General features: G+C 44.8%; 1 long non-coding RNA gene across 1 annotated transcript; it reads left to right on the top strand.

Moving 5' to 3' along the window:
* Window positions 1–13522: 13522 nt before the first annotated feature.
* LOC113028852 (uncharacterized) lies at window positions 13523–14624 on the top strand. The gene is made up of 2 exons (XR_013901776.1): window positions 13523–13861; window positions 14093–14624. It is a non-coding gene; the product is annotated as an uncharacterized LOC113028852 (long non-coding RNA).
* The last annotated feature ends 312 nt before the right edge of the window (window positions 14625–14936 follow it).

Raw genomic sequence — 14936 nt, 5'->3', positions numbered from 1 at the left:
GAAACACTTCAAACTGTTACACAGAACATGTGAACGCTGATGTTATTTATATATTTCACAGCCAGAAGCTGCACTCAGTGTGTGGGAATGTGGAGGTTTTAATTTACCAGCAGGAATCACAGCTATTGCAGCTAGTAGATGAACGTGCAGGTGAAAATAAGATCTTATTCTAGCAGTCAACTATTCGACATGCTGAACTGAGCCCTGAAATTTTACCAAAGATGCACTTTTTTGAAAACATCCAGTTTTTATCCGAGCTTGAATTTATTTTTCAGCCTTGAAATTTTCGCGTGGATACCGATGATGTTACGAGAGCTCAGAAATGCTGAAAGAAACCAATTTGGAAAATCTTCATTATATGAACGTAAAATTCTGCACAGCTTGATTAAATTTACTAAAGTTTAGTATATTAGAAAAATCATTTGATTCTGAGGTGGTCAGGTGGGAATGTTTATGCAGATTTGGCTGATTTTATGTAAAAAGACACTAAATGTTGTGACCCTAGACTGTGCAACAGCTTGATTGGCTCATATTATTTCTGTCTATTGATTGGCTCTTTATTGTAACAGAGGTTACACGTGTCTTACTGTCTTTATTTCTTTGGTTTACCAAATCTGACAAAAACTGTCCTCCAGGCATTCCTGAGTTTAAATGATTAACCAATCGTTAATCAGTACACCTGCTGATGGAAAGTTATTGTCCATCATTTTAGTTTCCTACAGGAAAGTGCTACCAACAGCGATTGTCAGACCACTGAGCAGCAGCATCAACGAGAAGCTTGACATCTTTCAGCTGAGGCATCTACACTGAATTCTCAAGGTCCTAAATTCCTCATGTTTCAATTAAATCTATAAAGCACCAAATTACATCAACAGTTACCTCAGGGTGCTTTATTATGTAAGGTCCTAAAGACCCTACAAAAAAATTACCCCATGAGCAAGCAGATGGTGACTGTGTGAAGGAAAAACTCCCTTTTAACAGGAAGGAAAGTCAGATAATGATCACATGACCACCAAGGAGGTTCGTGGCTCAAGAGTTGGGAGTTCGCCTTGTAATCGGAAGGTTGCCGGTTCGAGCCCCGGCTTGGACAGTCTCGGTTCGTTGTGTCCTTGGGCAAGACACTTCACCCGTTGCCTACTGGTGGTGGTCAGAGAGCCCGGTGGCGCCAGTGTCCGGCAGCCTCGCCTCTGTCAGTGCGCCCCAGGGTGGCTGTGGCTACAATGTAGCTTGCCATCACCAGTGTGTGAATGTGTGTGTGAATGGGTGGATGACTGGATATGTAAAGCGCTTTGGGGTCCTTAGGGACTAGTAAAGCGCTATATAAATACAGGCCATTTACCATTTAAGAAGATGGGTCTTGTGCAAACTCCACCAGAAGAGTTCAACTGGGATCGGGGTCGTCATGTGCTCGGTCAGGGTTCAAGTCCAGCAGCTACGCAGCCACGCAGTAGTGTGATTAGTTTTAGGCAGTCACATGTTCTGATAAATAACAGAGCAACAGTTGTGAGGCGCTTCCCCTCCTGCAGGACTCTGACTGTTTGTTGGACTTCTTCTCCACGCCCGCTAATAAATAATTGACAAACCAGCGAGTTTGGTACCGTTTGCATAAACATCAGCCTCGCATGCATACATTCGCAGCTCCGTGTCAGACATAAATCCTCGGGGCTTCCTATTTTAACATATTCATTACCGTCAGCCCGGTGCTCATTTCCAAGTCGGAGGTGCTAAGCAGCCATAATGCTCGGCGCCGGATGTCCAGGGCAGGACTCCGCGGGCCTGAGCATGAATAAATTGACCGGGTCTCAGGAAAGTCGGCGCTGCGTGTTGTAATGAGGGTGAGACGATGTTGGGTGGAGATCCCTGAACCCTCGCCGTGATACACCTTATGCCACCACCTCTGATTTACGAGGACATACAGCCTTTGTTCGCCACAACGTTCAAGGGTTTATGGCCTTCTCTGCTCACCGCCATCACTGTTTAAATTAGAGTCACGTGACTCTGACAGTAGCTCACTGCTGTGTGCATTTACTGACTCTCAGTTTGGCTTCAGTGTGCGTTGGTATGCTGAGAGAGACAGCTGTTCACCAATAAACACTTTACGGGATAAATGAGGGAGCTGTTTGTGTCTCTGAATGTTTTAAACCCTCAACTCTCAGGACAAAGTCTCACTTTCACAGTAACGCTTATTTAATGAAGCCATACAAAGTTTTAGCTTCATCCTCTGAAAATCCTCTGAGGTGCTCCAAATACGTTGGGGTGGAATTAAATTTGATGCTTTTGAATTTGTGTTTTCAGCATTTTTTAGACCCTCGTAGCTTCATAAGTGCAGGAGAAATCCACATTAAAGTTTCAGAGGTAAGAAAACAAATTTAAGCTCTGTTAGTGTCACAGTTTGAAGACTGTTTCTGTTCAGTGCGTTTTTTTCTATGTAAAACCAACTTTCATGGCATATATCATAGTTTGAGTATTTTGAGTTTATTGCATTCTGGGTAAAGGCTCATATCAAATTGTGGGTTAGGTTGCTGCTCAGAACAAGTTATATTATATGAAAGGTCTCCAGGATCTTCTAGCCCCGATTCGCTCTGTTATAATCTGGTGACTTTTGAGTTTTAACCCTCTTCTATCTGCTTTAAGGGTCTGTAGGTCTGATTAGTCTTCATTAAACATACTAAAATAAGGTGATTCTGAGAGGATCTGAGGAGATTTTTTCCTTCAGATTTGATTGATTTAATATCCACTGACCCTCAGTCAGTTCACATTTAGACTGGATTTGTTATAGTTCAATACTTTAAATTAGTTTTTATATTTAGTTGATTTTAATGGAGTTTTTTTTTGGTTTTATTTTCAGTTTTTAAAGTTTGACTGTTTCAATTTAGTTTTTGTTGTTTAAAAAAATCTATAATATATAAGTTAGATAACATCCGATTAAAAACCTGGAATTTCACTCACCAACACTGGAGCTCAGATTTCTTCTTGGACGTTAAGCTCACAGCAGTCATATTATTGGTCAGATTAAAAATGGTCCAGAGGTCCAGTTCACTAGCAGCCACAGCTACCTTTGTCACAATTCACCTGCCAGGCAAAGAGGTCACACCCCTAATAATGCAGTTGTTATGAAGTTGCTAGTTTTTGTATCAGGCTGTTAACGTTTATTTGTGCTGTAAGGTTTTTTCCCCATGTGAGTTTACGGGGACTGACTCCCTGCTGGAGTCTCTGGTGCATGTTAGAGGAACTCCGGGTTTTAGCGCTCTATTTTTCAGCGCTGAGGTCTTCGTGAAAAATCGGATCTTTTTATTTGAAGAAAGTAAAAATAATTAAAATTTTAATAACAATTGCCGGCAAGATGGACCAATCAGAGATGTATATGAGAGTTAACAGCAGTGACTCCGTCTCCTCAGGCTAAACTCTGATAAAAGTCAAAGTGGCCTCTAAAACTCAGAGCCGGTTTGACCAAAATGCGTCAGTGTGCAGATTAAAACACGACACGGAAACGGAGCTGGGGTTGAGGGTTTCACTGTGAGCACGCTCAGCTGGATGTGTGCCAGGCTGAGTGGCTGCTAGGTGAGTGGGGGTGGGGTGGTTAGGGGTGATGATGAGGATGATGAGGATGGTGGTGTTGGGGAACCTGCAAGCGCCATGTTTGACCTTGGGCTGTACAACTGGTTAACACTTGGTGTGTCAAACAGGGACCCTCACAGTGTGTGTGTGTGTGTGTGTGTGTGTGTGTGTGTGTGTGTGTGTGTGTGTGTGTGTGTGTGTGTGTGTGTGTGTGTATGTGTGTTCGCCTCTAGATGCTGAAGCGCCAACCCCCGCCTTCCTCCTCCGCCTCCTCACATTTCAGCTCTTTTGTTTTGCTTTTGTTTTGCACGATGGTGGGGCCTCCTCAGAGGCTCAAAAGAAGAAGAAGAAGAAGAAAAGGGGAGAGGTGGGTGCTGGTGGGGGTGATGGCGATGGCGGGGGTTCGGTTAGAAAACTTTTTCTCCAAATGCACGCCAACAACCCCCCCCCCCCTTCCTCTCCTCCATCCAACCCCTTCAGATCCCTGAGCGCTCCCTCTCCATCCCTGCATCCAAACCCCCACTGCACTCAGCATCTGCTCAGAGGATGAATAAATGAAGCGCTCCCTCTCCATCTCCACCCCCTGACTGACAGAGGCCCGTCTTAATTGTGGCTGAAAGCTGGCTTTTCTCCCTGCTAATTAGCAGATTGCGGCGTTAAATGATTCAAAAAGTCGGGGCTTATACGGCCGCTGCCGATCATCACTTATTCACGCGGCGAGCGGCGCTTTGTGCGAACATCGGCGCCCGAGGTAAATTAATTTACTCCAATTAGCAGCCGCTGTCAGCGCACATCACCGTCTCCCGACTTCAGGACACGTCTTTAAAAAGTAATGCTCTTATTTTGTCCTCTGGTTTTGTTACATCTGATGTTCGCTGGAGGGAAACGGGGCAAACATAAAGAGACCGCAGGAAGTCTCACTCACACACACACACACACACTAAGGGAAGAGGGCCAGCCGGGCTGCCAGCGGAGGTGGGTGGAAGAATCTGCTCCTCTGGCTGAGTCTCTGCAGGCATCTCCTGCAGGAGGAGGAGAAAGAGGGGGAGGCTGCGACACACAGCGATCAGCATCAGCATTTCACGAACATCAGACAACCGCTGCACGCTAACCTTTATTGATACTGTAAATAGAGACAGGAAACTCAGGAAGAGAGAACAACAGTCTGATGTGCAGCAGGGGTTGGTAAATGTTTGGCCCAGATGTGGCCCACATCTAAAATTTCCTTTGGTCCTGACTGAGAGCGACTCATGCAAGGTGTCAGGTGTGCTGTGACATCTGGATCAAAGGTAACCCAGCCAGCATATCCATTCACCAGCGTGAAACTCACGGTGCCATAACTGAGCCAAGAGTTATACGCACCTGTTGCTCTAACTTTGCTGCTGTCATGGTCATAGCAACAAATTCCAATTGCTCACAAGGCAGCGTCCATTAGCAGCTAGTTGACTGAAGCATGAAGCATTAAGTGTAAAAGAAATAAATTCAGTTCATTAATACATCAAAGCAAACCAAAGTACATAAGAGGTGAGTGGCATCTATCACAACAGATTGTGATTGTAGTGTCAAAGCAGTCAAACTAAATAAAACTTTATAAGCATCTTTAACACTTTTTAACATTTAACATTTGCATCAGTATTAGCCACGACATCAATGACTCGACATGAAAAGCAACCAGTTTTTTAACCCATATTTTTATTTCATTACAGTGTTATATACTTAAGTAGCATTAGCTAGCAGCATTGCTTACTACAGCAGATGAGTCAGCTACCCATTAAGCTACTGTAGCTAACGGTTTGTGGCTATTAAATGAGAGGGTAGCTCATGATCAAATTAAATATAGCCTAATGAGCCGTTGAAGGTGTTAAAATATAGCAGCGTTCTTTGGGGCAAGCAAGGTTGGCAGTGCTTCTTCATTAGTGTGACCATATTTTGATTTCCAAAAAAAGAGGACACTTTGCTCAGTCATGAAGAACTTGCTTAAAGAAACATAAAATCGGCTCGGGCATTTTGACTAGAGACCGGCCCACCAGGTATTATAGGAAAAACCATGAAGCCTTTGAATGAAAACAAACGCTGTTGTGACAGTGATGTACAGTCTTGTTAGTATATGTATGATTTCTATACATTTTACATCAGATGAAAACTTTGGTTGTAAGATTCCCTATTAATGCCCTGCCTGCCCCCCTGGCAGCACTTTGCTAGACCCGCCCTACTCTGCCTGGTTTACACTTAATGTCATTTACCCATACCTGAATATTGTATAGCTTTCTTGTTAATTTGTATTGTATTTATTAAAATTTTTACTTTTTAATTATTTTATTTGCATTTTTTAATCACTCTTATATTTAAATGTGTTAGGTGTGGCTGTGTGCAGGCAGGAATAGGACCCAAGGTGCAGACTCCAGAGACAGATGTAAACTCAAAAACCGTTTTAATGTTAAACTCAAATATAACATAACTGGAAACAATCAAAAAAATAAACTAATACCGGAGGACAGACAGAACACACAGCTTGGTAAACGGTAGATCGCGACACGGACACAGAGAAACACTGGGCTTAAATACACAGAGGGAGCAATCAGGGAATGGGTAACAGGAGGGAAACACAGCTGGGACAAATCAGAACTGACGAGAAACAAACCAAACAAGGAGCCAGAAACAACAAAACAAAAAAAAAAAAAAAAAAAAAAAAAAATGCAAACACTGGAGCCCGGAAAGCAACAGAACAAAATACAGAAACAAAGTCCAAAACAACAGCACCAAGGCCCAGGCAAAGTCCAAAAGCAAACAAACAAAAAAGCTCACGAAAGGCGCAGTGGCCCATGCAATAGTCTCAAAAAAGTTCAGGGGGGCTGGCCCGGAGGCTGACAGTCCAAGAGCCCAGAAAACAGTTCAGGAGGCCGGCCAGGCGGAAGGCACCGACGGCGACCGAGCAGATCAGGAGGCCGGCCGGGCGAGAGGCACCGACGGCGACCGAGCAGATCAGGAGGCCGGCCGGGCGAGAGGCAGCAGCGTAGTTCAGGGGGCCGTCCATGACGGCGGCGTAGTTCAGAGGGCTGTCCATGACGGCAACGACGTCCAGTCATCGGCCGGACAGAACGTGCAGGACGAGCAGGCCGGACAGGACGTGCAGGACGTGCAGGACGTGCAGGACGTGCAGGCCGGACAGATTGGAGACCTCAGGGGCAGACAAAGCTGAACACTCGGAGACTGGACCAGGCGGAGCTGCAGAGGCTGGGGCCGGACCAGGCGGAGCTGCAGAGGCTGGGGCCGGACCAGGCGGAACTGCAGACTCGGAGGCCGAAGCCGGACCAGGCAAAGCAGAAGCCGAGGCAGAAGCTGGACCAGGCGTAGCCGAGGCAGAGGCTAATGGCGGCTGGACCGGCTCCTCGGGCCCTCCAGCTGACGTAGCAGAAGGCTGAACAGGCTCCTCGGGCCCTCCAGCTGACGTGGCGTGAGGCTGAACGGGCTCCTCGGGCCCTCCGGCAGGAAGAGACGGCTGAAGCGATTCCTCGGACCCTCCAGCGGAGACAGGTAGCTGAAGCGGTTCCTCGGACCCTCCAGCGGAGACAGGTGGCCGAAGCGGTTCCTCGGACCCTCCAGCGGAGACAGGTGGCCGAACGGGCCCCTCGGACCCTCCAGCGGAGACAGGTGGCCGAACGGGCCCCTCGGACCCTCCAGCGGAGACAGGTGGCCGAACGGGCCCCTCGGACCCTCCAGCGGAGACAGGTGGCCGAACGGGCCCCTCGGAGCCTCCAGCGGAAACAGGTGGCCGAACGGGCCCCTCGGAGCCTCCAGCGGAAACAGGTGGCCGAACGGGCCCCTCGGAGCCTCCAGCGGAAACAGGTGGCCGAACGGGCCCCTCGGAGCCTCCAGCGGAAACAGGTGGCCGAACGGGCCCCCCCTCGGACCCTCCAGCGGAGACAGGAGGCTGAACGGGCCCCCCCCTCGGACCCTCCAGCGGGAACAGACGGCTGAAGCAGTCCCTCGGACCCTCCAGCGGAGGCAGATTGCTGGACGGATGACAGAGGAGAGGAGTGACGATGGCGTCGCTTCCTTCTAGATGAGGGAACTGAAACTGGCGGAGATACGGAGACCTCCTCCTCATCCGACCACATGGCCGCCAGGAAAAAGGCAGGCGAATGGGCAGGCGAACAAGGTCCTGGCTGGTGTGAGGAAGGAGAGGCAGTCTGAGGTAGCAACGAGGCAGGTGGTGAGTGTGTGTTGTCCTGGGGCGGCGGTGAAGAAGTGGAAGTGAAGGTAGAGAGAGCAAGCTCGCCAGCCCTGACTTGCTCCCTCCAGGCAGCTATGGAGCTGCCCAGCACAGTGTCCATAGAAAACTGAGTAAGCCGAGGGTTGCTCCGAATGATGGCATCCACAGCACTTAGCCCAACTGCCATGGTCCTCAAATCATTGGCCTGAGCAATGCGGTCAAGGAGCCTAATCATCCGCTCCATCTCAGCATCGAATCCAAAAGCTGAAGAGTCTGCAGGGTCCATGTTCTGGTCGCGATCTTCTGTTAGGTGTGGCTGTGTGCAGGCAGGAATAGGACCCAAGGTGCAGACTCCAGAGACAGATGTAAACTCAAAAACCGTTTTAATGTTAAACTCAAATATAACATAACTGGAAACAATCAAAAAAATAAACTAATACCGGAGGACAGACAGAACACACAGCTTGGTAAACGGTAGATCACGACACAGACACAGAGAAACACTGGGCTTAAATACACAGAGGGAGCAATCAGGGAATGGGTAACAGGAGGGAAACACAGCTGGGACAAATCAGAACTGACGAGACCAAAGAAGCGTAAACTGAACACACTGAGATAAGACACAGACCTTCAAAGTAAAACAGGAAACGCATAACACAGACTGAACAAAGACACAGGCTCATAAGCAGGCACTACAAAGGGAACAGAGACGTGGGAACAGGGCAGACACAAAACACTGACTGAACACGGGGATATAGGAACTTAAGATACACATAGACGCGAACTAGACAAGGGGATACAGCTGACAGGGGAGACAGCAGCTAGAGAAGACAGAGACATAAACTATAAAACAGAACTCAAAGAAACCAAAGACTAGAAAGTATAAATAATATAATAAACTCAAAACCCCTGGGTCAACGACCCAGGCATCCTAACAAAATGTTCATTGCTATTTCATCTAGGGTTTGAGAGTAACGAAATTTCTATTCTCTGTATGTCCTGTACATGTGGCAGAATTGACAAATAAAGTTGACTTTGACTTTGACTGGTGTTGTTTATCTCTCAGAAACAGTTCATAACTTCCCTTCAACTCATTCATGTCACCTAAAAGGTAAACCTGTTTCTCCATCACCTGTTCAGCTCTGATGATTCAGTAAGGACATCTCCTGGTTTCATCTTCATGTTTCCCTCTCATCACATAACCAAACCAATATCATGACCAGCAGCTTTACAGCTGTGGCTCCAGCAAACATCAGCTGATACTAGAAAGTAATATTTGATAAATTCTAACAACAGCTGATCAAGCTTAAACGTGCAGCTGTTGTTTAGTGCTACATCCACTGGTTTCTTCTTTCTGGCGCAAAGTGGGCGATAAACAAACAAGAGAGCCGATCAGCTGATCATTGATCAGTTTCATGATTGAAGTAGAAACAGGAGAGGGAGGGGAGACAATGAGAGAAGAAGAGGCAGCTGTGCAGCGTAACGACAGAATAACTCCAGTTTTGTGTCTTTTCCATTCTAGCTGAAGTACGGGACAAACTTTGTTTCTTTTCAGCTCAATACGACACGCGTAATATTTTCTCTGAATACGGGACAATTCCGTTTTTTACGGGACGGTTGGCAACTCTACTAATTAACCTTATGAATAAAATGAAGTTCACTATCAGTAACATCAAAGCTTTGGGATCTTTTAAACATCATTAGGCGCGTTGGTGCTGTCTGTCCTGTCTGTGAGCGCAGAACAAGCTCACAAAGCAGCAGCTCGGGGATGAATGACGTCACACACATGAGTCCTCTGTCGGAATATAGGAAAACACGGACATTCTTATCAATCTCAAAAATACCCCCGGACGCCCCTCACAGAACGTAAAAAGAGGACATGTCCGGGGAAAAGAGGACGGTTGGTCACCCTATTCTTCATTATACTAAAAATCAGCAGCAAAACAAATCCCAGAGTTTGTCAAGATGAGAGGTCAACCTTTTTCTGGTTTATTGCGCATACACTTTGTAGTTAAACCTAAAAGGTGATGGGAGACTCGCATGCTAGGCAAGTGTACATTGGCTCTGCTTTCACTATTCTAAGATCAGTCATAAGCCAAGATTTCTTCAGAGCTACTTTTCGCCAACAGACAAGCTTCTATGATTTATTATTGTAACAGATATGTTTTCTCTTACTGACTACTTTGGCCAACATTTGTGATGTAGAGGAGTTAGAGTACAGAAGAACTTTTTTCTGCTAAAAATAAAAGAAGTTATTCAGGTGTGACACCAGATATGAAAGAAAACCAGTTGGGATATTCAGGAACAAGCCAGGAACCACCAAGGCTCAAATCTGCCATGACCTGGAAGCTGCTGGAACACCAGCACTGTCCACATTGAAGCCAGTTTTACATCGCCATGGACTGTGAGGATGTCGACCAAGAACGAAGCTCCTGCTACAAAACTGACACATTCAAGCTTTACTGAAATGTGTGGCTGCCCACACGAACAAGCCAAATGTCTCCTGGAGAAAAGTTTGATTGTCAGACAAGACAAAGAATGTTTGGCCACAATGACAAGAGGTAAGGTTGCAGGAGTAAAGGTGATTCTTTCAAACCTTAGAACACTGTACTTGGTGTCAAGCATGGTGGTGGTAGCATCATGCTTTCGGGCTGTTTTACTGCCAGTGGTATTGGTACATTACACAAAGTGGATGGAACAATGAAGGAGGAGGACTACCTCCAAATTCTTCAACTGATTCTTCAAGCTGCTTTTTCTGGCTTTTAAACGTCCTCGGCACACTTTTCCTCCTTTAGCTCCACGGCATGTTTTTTTTTTCTTAGCTCATGTTCCCTTGTTTTCGGTGAAGTGCAGCTCTTCACAGCTGAGAGCCGTCGCAGGCTAAATGTACTTCCTCTTCTGCTCGGCTGTATTCCATATGCTTCATCATTAAAAGTGCGGCTGCTGTAAGGAGTCATGTATAAATGTTGAATCGCAGCGGCGTGCGGTGGCACTCCAGAGACGACAGATGTTAGTGCAGAGACAATTAATTAACAAGCGAAGGAAACCCAGGGGGGACGGCGGGGACAGTTTGGACGTCATGGTCACGGAGATCTGGTTCTGATCCTGTTCTGATCGAGTGGATCCGCCTGCAGTATTTTTTCTAACTTCCAACGCCACCACAACACAGACCAGATAATTTTAGATTTCAGAATTTATCAGTTAACGGTGAAAAATAACAATATAACCTCAGACATGTGACATGGGTGTTTTGTTAGCAAATGAAAACTTAAACAAAAGAAACTTTGGTTGGATAATAAGACTTTCCACATTTTCAAATGCAATTAAATGATTAAACAGTTATAGATTTTATCTTAATAATAAATTATAATAAATAAAATAGGATATCCCTTAATGGGAACCTTAAAGTGAACTCATCATGCTCATTTCAAACTCTAATCTCTAAATAAAACTCAGCTGAACTGAGTGTCTTGATACCTGTGCTCTGTTAGAGTAGCTCTGCGTTGCCCTTTATATTTAATTATTTCTTTTACTTTCTTTTACTTCTCTGCAAAGTTTCATGACATTCAGACTGCAGACAGGTCAAGGACCCTGAAAACACTTCTGAGGAACAACTCCAATAAAGCTCACTTAAAGTTTCAACATTTGCTCCCTGAATGTTCAGTGACCTCCATCACCTCCCATCCACCTACCTTCCTCCACCATCGGACAGATGCGAGCGCTCCTGCAGTGCCGAATGCACGCTGAGCTGAGCGGAGTGTCGCTGATGGCGAGGCACATAATCGGCGTCCTGCATTACATCATAAGTAACCACAGCTGCAGGAAGTTTCAGGTCCTGACAGGAGAGGAGCCATTTATCAGAGACCACCACAGACCATGTGGACTGGATGAAGAAGGTGGCCCCACTGCTGCTCAGCATCACCTATTATTTTAACATCATGTAGCTGCGCACACACACAGACACACAGTTTGTCAGGGCTCATGTTTCTGCAAAGGAAACCACATTTCCCATCAGCCCTTTTGTTCATTACCTGGTGCTTACTGTGAGTGTTTTTACCATGATTTTGATACTTTTTGTGTCATCAACATGAACAGTCACCATGTGTCACGACACATCAGCAACAGCAGACTGAGCACAGAACCATGTGCTGTATTATTAATGTTTATGTTTATTACACTCACTCAGGTGCCACACACAGACTGTATGTAATAGATGGACCTGATGAGGTCATAAGCGTGGGGTAGGCAGGATGTGGCCAAATGTGACATCTGGCCTCTGTCAGGTTTACCTGTGGCTGAGATGAAGCAGCCAGACTTACCACAAGTCAACACCTTAAGAAGGCCAAATTTAGCCCAAAATGCAGGTGTGCGTGACATCAGGGCTAAACCCTTTAACCAATAAGATGTATGCGTGCTTGTTTCTGTTCGTACCTGATAGTTAACTGATGATTAACTCATCATCCTATACATGGAATCCTGAGTGATGTTTAAGTCGTGTGATTACAGTTGAGTTTCTTGAGTAACACCTTATTTGGTGTGGATTTCTGTGCATAGGTTAGGTGGAGAGATTATAATTGTACCTGCTCTTCTCATTGTTTTTAATCTAGTCCAGCTGAAACTGCAGACAGAATGCACTTCCACAGACTTTCTTCTGATAGGCTGGCTCACACAACCAGGAGGTTTGTCCAGTAGGTGGGTGGGGCTTCTGTGCCTGAGAGGATTTATGAGCTGTGTCCACACTTGAAATTACATAGTGACCATAATAGCCACTGGAAGTGAGCGGAACTTTTCTCAACATCTAGGCGAGTGATTGGAACGACTACCAACAAGAGTGACAAATAACATTGACTGACTTTGTAGCAAATACATTAAAATAGGCAACCAAATCTTGGAATATCTGCAAGTGACTAGTCATCAGCTTCAAACTGAAGTGTGTACCTGTAACTTTGTTAACTGAAAATGTGAATTATGTTGCAGTTTATTGTATTCAGTGTTTTTTTTTCTTATTTCCATTGCCTAACAGATATCTCACCAATATCACCAAACAACTGACTTTTACCTCAACACAGACTCCAACACAAACTCCAAAAGGACAAAAACGATAAGCAGTCTGTTTATAGGACTTTGGCTTAGCTGCTAGCAAGCAAGCTAAAGTTAGCCAGCTAGCGCTATGGTGATTATCAAGCAGTTTGTCTGCGTTAGCAGGTAAGCTAACGTAAGATAATATTAGCCAGAAAAAGAACAGTATTATCTCATGAAGCCTGAAGCTGTGAATGGATAACACTGAATAATTTATTCTAATTCCTGGGCTTTATCTTGTAATGTTGCTAGCTGTTCAAATTACTTGGTCAGCTAACATTAAAAGCTATCACCAGATTGATGCAGCTAGCTGGCTAAATAACGTTAGGGCTACAAAACTGTATCTTAGTCAAAATGCTTGTTAGCTGACTACTCAGATTATTTCCATGACACTAGCTTCATTAATATTGACTTTATCCATCAGTAAATCATGTGGCACAAAGCAAAGAAGTCTAACTAACATTTACTTTTGGCAATTTATGGTAAATGGCCTGCATTTGTATAGCGCTTTACTCAGTCCCTAAGGACCCCAAAGCGCTTTACACTACATTCAGTCATTCACCCATTCACACACACATTCACACACTGGCAATGGCAAGCTACGTTGTAGCCACAGCTGCCCTGGGGCACACTGATGATTCCCTTTTTATGTGCAACTTAAAATGTGCACGAAGAGGCTCTTTATTCATTGATCAGGTGGGGAAACTTTTGGGTCAGCTGCAGGAAGTGTCATCAGGATTTTTACTGTCCCAAAGAAGCTTTTACAAATCAAAAAATCCTAATAGTTGTGATGAACTAGTGCAGATGTGTACAAAGGTTGTGTCTTTTTCGCTGTAGTGAAGCTGAGGATCGTCTGCAGCCCACATGCTGCCACCTTCAATGTAACTTGTCACTCCGAATTATCCTTCACCTCTGTGACACGCCGCAGGTTAACAGTCCAACCGTAAAGTGGCGGTGCTAATGCTCAGCAGCTGGCTGCTTTTCTGTGGTTAAATCAGAGTTTACAAGCTGGTAAGTTGAGCTAAGACAAGTGATTAATAAAGACACTGAAACAGAGTCAGAAATCAGTGTGTTTGCAGGCCCCTTGGATCTTTTTCCCAACCCAGAAATAAACATATCACATTTAATCTGTTACAAAAGTACAAATCTGCATTGTGACGCACAAACGAGCTGCTTCATTTGAGATTAAATGCAGCAAAATGAAATAAAGACTACATTTAAGCAGTTGTGTTTCCTCCACAGCCAGCTGGTGTCCGTACGGAGGCTTCGACAGCACGGAGAGGATGTGAGAAACGTGGGAAGCAGAGGGAGATCTCCCGGGACTGACAAAACAACTCCCTAACAAAGGAGATATTAACCCGAGGAGGAATCCCAATCCAGGCCGTTTGAAGCTGACAGTTAATGAGAGTCTGCAAAAATCTGTTTACAGCTCAAACTGCAGCCTGGAATTAAATATTGGACTCTGTATGTGTTTGAGTTTAACTTGACATCTTTCTTTCTTTTTTAACTGAAATGATCTAAAGTTGAAGTAAAAAAAGAAAAAACAAAGATGCTGACAATGGGGTCTGATAGTGGTGATTTAAATTTGTTCCATAGTCAGTAGTTTTGGACAGATTATCGTGACCTTGGGGGCTGGACATAAATTTGTCATGGGAGAAAAAAAAAGAAGGGATAGCAGATGAGGAGAAGAAAGAAAGGAGAGGATGGGAAATAAGAAATAGGAAAATTCCAGGGGAAAGAAAATCAGGGAAGATGGAATGAAGGAAAAAGAAAGTTAGGAAAGAAACACAAAATTGGAAATGATTAAAGGTTGAAGAAAAGAAGAATACAAAGGCAGGAATTTTGTCCCGTTATAAATGATGGTAGGCATAGTTGTCTTATGGATGAATTTGAAGCAGTTTTATCTGAAACGGTTCAGATGTTTAATCTATTGCTTTCTGAGCATTGATTTGTTTGTTTTAGTGTCCCTGAACATGATTTTTTTCCTTTTAAAAGGCAAAAAACCCATAAAACTACACTTAGAAATACCCAGTTTTGAGTCTTACATGTCACAGTTTTTTACACTTAATTTGTAATAAAAAGATTT

This window comes from Astatotilapia calliptera, chromosome 2, assembly GCF_964374335.1.
Source record: "Astatotilapia calliptera chromosome 2, fAstCal68.1, whole genome shotgun sequence".
In the NCBI taxonomy this organism is placed as follows: Eukaryota; Metazoa; Chordata; class Actinopteri; order Cichliformes; family Cichlidae; genus Astatotilapia; species Astatotilapia calliptera.
This window is presented reverse-complemented; position numbering and strand designations above follow the sequence as displayed.